The sequence below is a fragment of the Bison bison genome, unplaced genomic scaffold, assembly GCF_000754665.1.
Source record: "Bison bison bison isolate TAMUID 2011002044 unplaced genomic scaffold, Bison_UMD1.0 scf7180017462949, whole genome shotgun sequence".
Taxonomy (NCBI): Eukaryota; Metazoa; Chordata; class Mammalia; order Artiodactyla; family Bovidae; genus Bison; species Bison bison.
In genome coordinates, this window is record NW_011372993.1 from 6525 (window position 1) to 14850 (window position 8326).

General features: G+C 50.4%; 1 pseudogene; it reads left to right on the top strand.

The window, feature by feature from the left end:
• Positions 1-2268: 2268 nt before the first annotated feature.
• Positions 2269-8326, top strand: part of LOC104982987 — a 13157-nt pseudogene continuing 7099 nt past the window's right edge.

Sequence of the window (8326 nt, forward strand, 5' to 3'; positions counted from 1 at the left end):
GGCGAGCATTTCCAACCCTGCCTGAAGCTCTGCAGATCGGTCCTTGTCAGAAGCAAATGCCAAAATTTTGTAACCTTTGAGGCTAAGTCAAAGGGTTAGAAGTGTAACCTGACAGGATCGATGAGAAAGTGAAAGAAAATAATCAGGACAAAGAAAGTCAGGTGCTTACCAAAATTGATGTTCCTGGAGAAGAAAGTTTGTATGTCTGTATATGTGCAAGTTTCCTCTCAGGGATGTTAATGTGTACACACGCATGTGTGTGCATATATGTATGAAAAGCACCTGACAGTATGCTTGTGAGTATGAGGTGTAGAAACTGACCTAACCAGGTGATAGAAGTTGAATAGGGAAAACATAAAAGCCATAGGGAAAGGTACATAGTCTGGCCATCAGAAGCACTGGAGCCAGGTTGCCAATCCCTGTTATTTCACTGAGTGAGCAACTTCTAAGTGGAATCACAGTGGTGCACCCAGGATGCCTGGCAGAAAAGAGAGGCAGGAAGAAAGTGCCTGGGGGTGACCAATGAGAGTGCAGAGGATCCGAGACACAGAACAGGCTGCAATTCCAATACACAGAGGTCATGGTGGGTGACCCCACGGCCCCTTGGACATGCAGCTACAAGGGCTTTCTATCCTTCTAGAACACTGGGCTTTCTTTCCCTGTCCTTGCCCTGAGCATGAGTACCCCTTGCCTTTTTTCTGAGGTTTCAGAAATGGACCAGCACTGCAGCATAAGCACCTGCTACCTGCATAGTCTTCCAGTTTGAAAAATCACTCTTTGTACTCTTTGAAGAAGGCATATATTCGGCGTAAGGACTATAGGATGGATGGATTAGCTTGATCCTCTTGCTGCTCCCGGCCCCACAGGATTGGCCGATTGGGCAGGCTGGTACGTGTTCTTACATGGAGAACAGAACCACTTTGAAAGGGCCTTGATAGGGTAAATGGGCAGACATGCATGTCTCAGGCACCAGGAAGTCATGGAACTTAACAGGGAGTTGTCCTTAGCATCTCACTGGTAGGCATTTGAACAAGGTTCAGGGAGTTTCCTCATGCCAGCAGAGCATGCCCCATTTCTCCCTCTGTGCAAAGTGTGGCCAAGACACTGCAGACCTGCGCAGTGTTCACATCTGTCCAGCGAGGGAGAGAGGATAAACCGACCCTGAACTGAGGTTCAGCAGTGACCACCCACTGTTGGCTTTCAAGTTTGAGAAAGCACTGTCTGAATGTGTGGACTAAAAATGTCTGATTGTGTACACCCATGGTGGACTCATGTTGATGTATGGCAAAACCAATACAATATTGTAAAGTAATTAGCCTCTACTTAAAATAAATAAATTTAAATTAAAAAAGAGTCTGATCTCCCGTTAGTGAAACTCACTCAGGAGGAGAAGGGCTTGCCTTCACACCAAGGATAAGCTTCTCGTATGAGTGCTGGTGTCCAGACAGTGGCAAAGGGTAACAGCATCACTTAAAGAGATGGAACTACATAGACACCAGCCCTGGTACACACACAGAAGGATAGCCCAAAACAGTGCTATGCCAGAAGCAGAGATAAAGAGACACAGAGCGAGCTCTGTACCCTAAGGTTCTGGTGTCCCCGAACAATGCAGATCAACTGTTGCAAATGGTGGGGATTTTCCCTACTCCCATAGCATCTGGACAGCAACAGGTACTCTGTCCCATGGAGAAAAGTATCCAGCCACTTGGTGCCCCTGCGTATCTTTTGGATACTCAGGGAGAACGCCCATTTATTAAAGGTCTTGTGGGACCCAGGAGTGTGTTTTTTGGATTGCGGAGCAGGAACCCGTGGTTGGAATTTCCAGATCCAGGTCAATGACAGCCCCTGGGGAAGCGGCAGATGCAAAACCTGCTAGCTCCCTGGAGCAGAATCTGGCCACGTGGTGGAGCTGGAGCCCAGGAACCAGGGAAGATGCCCTCCAGTCTAGGGGCATGTCCATAAGGATGCCGTCCACTACCCTTTCCTCCATTGGTCTAGATTTGGGCCAGCAGCCTGTGCATGGCTCACAACCTAGGGCCCTGCCTGTTTGGGTGATGTCCCAGGGCCCGTTCAGCCTATCCTGGGATGTCCACTACCCCTTTCTTCATCCTCAGGCCACCCCAGACACACCAGTCCCTGCCTCCCAACCATGCCTCTCACTCCCCACCCCGAAAAAGCAAGCAGACCCCACAGGTTTACTGCAGACTGGATCTCCATTGCACACCACTTGCTTTGGTGGTATTATGTCTGTCCTTTCGCTTCTAACAGCCGGAGGTTATGGCCAGGGCCAAGAGAAGCGTGAGAGGTGGTCATAGGAATGCGGGAGTGTCCTGGGACCCCGGACCTTCTTAGTTGTGAGCCCAGGTGTTCAGGGGGATGGGGCCCCGTGGCCTGCCCTTGTGATGCTATGCACGGCTGGGACCTAGCAGCCACCAGTTGTCACACAAGGTGAAGATGCCACCCTCTTCAGGGTGGAGGTGGCAGAGGATGGCGGGTCCCTGGTGGATGGAGATGTGGCGGGGATCAGGCGGGTGTTCCAGCTGCTTGTGGAAGACATCATGGAGGAGGTAGAGGTTTCAGCTGATGAGGAGCAGCAACAGGGGTCCTCCCAGGAGCTGGAGGAGAAGATGTTGGAGGAGCAGGGCCAGGAAAGGCCTGAATGAGCTTGTGGTGCTAGATGTGCTGCAGGCGCTGGCCGCCCTGCAAGTGGAACTGACGTCTTAGCATGAGAAAAACCGCAGGGCCTATGTTTGGTTCATGTGAAGAGCCATCAGAGGAGGAATTGTGACTTGGCTTAGAGGAGCGCCACCATCCAGGGCATCCCTGGCTTCTGGGACAAAGTGGTATCCTTTCTGCTGCTCCTTGGGGTCTACTTAGGAGGAGGAGAAGGAGGTGCAGAGGCAGGAGCAGGAGGAGGGGGGGGGCGCGGGCACAGGATATGTGCTGGTGGACCCTGAAGGAAGTGTGGTACTGGGCAATTCGCAGGCTTCAAAGGCACAGCTGAATAGAGTCCTGGCAGGGCCACACCTGTGAGTGTCGCAGCCATGACATTGTGTGTCTACTTCAGGCCTGCATCTGAGGAGGAACAGCTCTGAGGCCTCTAAGCCAGGAATGACCAGAGACAGTACACCAGAGCAGTCTCAGCGGACAGTTATTGTTGTAAATGTGGATGATCCCGAAAATAACTGAGATATGGGAGTCACACATACACACACACAGACACACATACACATACGCAAACACGTACCAACACCTTTGCTTTCAGACACGATTTGTTACAACGACAGCATGTCTGACCATGTAAGCAGTGACATGCCACTACCCAGCATACACAGGTCTAGAGAAGAATAACAATCAGAAACAGTCCCTGCTTGGGGAATGCAGACCACCTCAGATGCAGAACACCAAAAGGAACCCAGAGCCATGAGCGTGTCTGATGGTATGGCAGGGCCTGAGGACATCAGTAGTGGCTGGGCAAGCAGAAGTGCCCAGCATCCTTGACGATGCCTGTTCCAGTGTCCTTCTTCCACCCCAGACTAGGACTGTTGTTCCTGGATCTTCTTGGCCTAGTATGTGGCCTAAACGGCTCCTTGACCTAAAGCAGATTATGAACCACCCTCAAGTTTCTGTCATCATCAGCGACCAAGATAAAGACTTTCTCAGCTACACGATCAACTTGAAGGTCAATGAGGGAGACTGAGGACAGGTGGGTATGGGACTTGGTGGAGAGTGGGAGGATCATGTTATCCATGTTCCTACACTGTGAGAGTTTGGAGAGGCTTCAGGGAAGCTGTTAATGGGAGGCAAGCTGAGGGCCCTAGAAGCTTGCACCTTTTCCCTTCTCCCTATCCTAGCAGGTACAGGTGCAAGCCATCTCTGGTCCCACAGCAAGCTGATATTTCCTTTTTGGGACCACCCTTACTTCTTGAACAACAGTGATCATTAAAGAGTATTACCTTGACATCACTGGTAAAACGTGGCTCCTTGGGTGATGACTGTCAGTGTGAAAGGGTGTGGATGATTCACCTGCGGGATCCGCACCCTTCTCCCCTATCTTTCTGCAGGGTAAAGGGCACATCGTTCCACACCAGTCCATTGGTTCTGGGACTTTGAACAGGGAGGAGCCAGCCACAGGCTGGACACCAGGAGCCTAAACTTTCTCAACTGGTTGTCAGGCCACAACTGCCCAGAATCAACAGAATTGCTGAGGTGGAGTTGTTTTGGTCCTGCATACAGTTGATGATTGATGTTGGAGTTCTTGGCTGCTCATGGGAGGGTTTGGGTCCTGGTCAGCCCAGGACTGACATTGCTCGTGTTGCCAGCAGATCATCAGCTAAGACGAGTGGGACGATCCCCTGAAGTACTACCCCAGGAGGGAAGATTCTTCCATGAGAGGTAACTGACAGAAACATATGTGGTGAAGGGGTCTGGAGGTGGGCCATGAAGGGTTAGCCGTTGGAGCCGTGACACTGTCCTTTCCCAAATGTGGATGCTCAGGCTCATGCAAGCTGGCTGCGGAGTATGAATTTGGGCCATGCATGTAGCAGGTGGCCTGCTGAGACTGGGGCTTGGGAATTCAGTGTGTCTGTGAGTGAAGCAAGTCTCCCTCAAATCAGTTGTGGTTGCAGCGTGAGAGACCTAGGTGATACTCCTAGAGGCACGGTGAATTAAATATCTTTGTTAGAATCATCCTTCCATGGGTCCTGCCATCACCTGGCCTCCTGTTGCTCACTGCGACTGAGATTTTCTGGGGCCTTCACTCCTGCCCCTTACCCTGGGAAGGTCTGTCATTGAGAGGGCTTCCTCTCTGGGGTCCCAGTGCACCTTTGTGCTGACTTTGGGATCTTTTGTGAGTTTCCACATGCACTACTTAGTGGCTCACCACCAACACACATGCTGCACTGGAAGGGGCTTCAGACTGCCTTGGGAAAATATGGAACAGTTTGGGGAGGAAGTGGACAGGGAGCCACAAGGGCAGGGCATGGTGCCTACCGACTTCATCTCCAACATTGCAGCAACCAACCACCCTTAGACTGGGGACGCCTCATGCCTTCTCTTATGGTAGGTTGGCACCTTCTCTCCTGTCACCTTCATCTCTGCATCTTCCCTGGGCCGAACACACATACACACACACACACACACACACACACACACACACACCCCCAACACAAGCACATGCGTGTATACACATACATGCTCGGCACGGAGACAAAAACACAAACAGGGAACACGGGCTTCTGAAACACCAGTGTTTCCTATTTGCATTTGTGTCCCAGTGCCGAGGATGTGTGTGTATACATGTGTGTGCTTGTGTCAGCTGTGTTTGTGTATGTGTGTGTGTGTGTGTGTGTGTGTGTGTATGTGTCTGGCCCAGGGCAGACACAGAGATGAAGGCGACAGGAGAGGAGGTACTGAGCAACCATAAAAGGAGGCATGAGGCGTCCCCAGTCTAAGGGTGGTTGGTCACCGTATCTCTGCAGTGACCCTGTACAGGATGGAAACGAGGAAAGGATGGCCAGTGGTAACTCCAGACCGTGGCTCCAGAAATCTGCAATTAGACCAAATACAAAAACATGCTCACCATTTCTACCATGTTGTTGTACCGTGTTTGGACCAGGAAGAGGGAGTGCATGGTCTGAGGACTCACTCAGACAAATCAGGTGGGTTAGGGCTTTGAAACCACTGTCTGTGAAGCTCTCAGTTGGCCGGCACGTGGGCCAGCCTGTGGAAATGGTGGATATGGCTATGGCAAGATTGGGATGGTGAGGAGGCTAAGGTCCTGCAGAAAAGGGCAGAGACCTGAAGGAGAAAGAGGCACAGATTGCCTGCTGCACTGGAGATTGTTCCACACAGGTGAGGAGAACTGGGAAGGTCCTGGGCCTGTGCTGCCCAGGATCAGCCCAACAGCCAGCATGCTGTCTCCATGAGGGTGGCACATATTGGCACGATGCAACACAAAACGCAAGATTAGCTAAGGTAGGCTGTCTATGAAAAACCAGAGGCATCCTAGGAGACACAGGGTGTGAGCATGGCATGCCTCCAGGCACTTCCAGCCCCCCTGGAAGTGCAGGTAGGCGAATAAAGCACAGGGGTGGGTGTACGTGTGTGGCCCTCTGCCGGGATGTGCCTGTGAGGTAGGGAACAGGAAGGAAGCAAGGACCGTGGGCTTATTGCATGTCCCAAGGGAACTCAGGAGAGTGGGAGACAGGGAAGCCCCTGGGGGTAATTTGAAGCCCGCTGGTTTTCAGGGTCCAGGGTTTAGGCAATAGCCGTCCTGCCAAAGACACCACATGGCTCGTGCTGAAAGTCCTGACGTGAATTCCTTATTTCCTCTAGGGTCATGCCCCTGGCTGTGGGGTCTACAGGGGCCAAGATATGCGTCTGCAACTGAGAGAGGATTCTGGCAGTCTCTCTGGAACAGATTCTCTGATTTTGTTGTAGGGGATCTGCACCAGGTGACACTCAGAGGGACCCTGCTTTCCAGGTGACCATCTTGGATGTCTTTGGTCCCAACCAGGGACAGGCTTCATTGGCACTTTGGCTGTGTAGGCAAGCAGGTATACCTGATTGTATGAAGACCTACTTGGGCCTAATGAGAGCAACTGAAAGCGAGTCTTAGCATTTAGTAAATCAGTGAAACCTGGGTGGTTCAAGCACTCTTGGTGCTAAGTCACAGAGTTAGAAGTGCAACCTGACATGATTGATGAGCAAGTGAAAGAAAATAACCAGGACAAAGAAAGTTGGATTCTTAACAAAGTTCATGTTCCTGGAGAAGAAAGCGTGTACTTCTGCATATGTGCAAGTTTCTCTCAGGGATGTTACTGTGTACACGCACATGTGCGTGCAGGACCACCTGCCGGTACACTTATGAGTATGAGCTGTCGGAACTGACCTAACTAGGTAAGGGAAGTTGAATAGCAAAGCATGAAAGTCATAGGGAAATGTACATAGACTCCAGCCAGCAGAAGCACTGAAGCCAGGGTACCGATCCCTGTTATCTCACTGAGTGAGCAAGTTCTAAGTGGAGTCACAATGGTGCACCAAGGATGCCTGGGAGAAAGGAGAGGCAGGAGGAAAGTGCCTGGGGGCAACCATGAGAGTTCAGAGGTTCCAAGACATAGAACAGGCTGCAACCCCAGACACAGAAGCCACAGTGGGTGACCCCACAACCCCTTGGACATGCAGCTACAAGGGCCTTTCCATCCTTCTCAAGTGCCAGGCATACTTTCCCTGACCTTGCCTTGAGCATGAGCAGGCTTTGCCTTTTTTGTGTGCTTTCAGGGATGGACCAGAACTGCAGCATAAGCACCTGCTAACTGCAGAGTCTTCCAGTTTGAAACATCACTATTTGTACTCTTTGCAGAACACATATATTGGGTATCAGGACTACAGGATGGATGGCTTAGCTTGATCCTCTTGCTGCTGCCAGCCCCTGGTCGCCTTGGGCGACCCGGCAGCCTGGGATATGTTCTCACATGGAGAACAGAACCCCGTTTGTCAGGAGCCATCACAGGAGATCCCACGCATGACAAGGGCCATGCGGAGAAGACCTGATAGGCAAAGGCGGATCAGGACTCGAGAGATTCCCTGGACCTACTCGAACATCTGCCCCGAAACGAAAATCTATCTGTCTACTGTTTACTATATTATGCCTTTCACCAGTTCTTCTGACATTAACAGTGGGTCTCTCCCTGACCACCATTCTCTGAAGAAAATCAACTTAAGGCTCTAGTTAATAAGTCTTCTGAGCTTGAAAGGAGCATTTTAATTCTTACCCGTCTGTTACTATTTTAGCTTGCTTGGCAGGTTTATCCACACTCTTGCAACTAACGCACATGATTGTTCACAACACTCCAAGCATAACCTCTGAGTGATTAAAAAAAAAAAAGCTTTATTAGAGTAATACTGCATTGTTGAGGCAATGTTTGCTATTGAGTTTGCTTGTCCTTTACCCAATGTGAGCCTGGGAGTGCATTAGCTAGTATAGATGGCATGCAAGAAAAACAAGCAGTAGCCTTGGCATTAGCAACATAAGACCCTTGAGTTAATAAGTTCTTTCTTTGTTGTAACCCACTGTACCTTTGCTCCACAAGAATGTAGCTCTGTTTCCTACTGCAGAGTCCTACTGCTCTGTTTCAACAGAGGGGGACTGCAGACTGGAAAGATAAAGGGAAAGCAGGGTTTCTGGTTGACAAACTTTTATTAAGAAAGAGTTTCAAAATGTTAACAGGCCACAGGGCCAGAAGATAATGTACATAACATAAGACTCTTGTTTGTGGAAAGTTATGCAGACAATGTCCTGGTTTTGATAAAGGTAAAACTGATG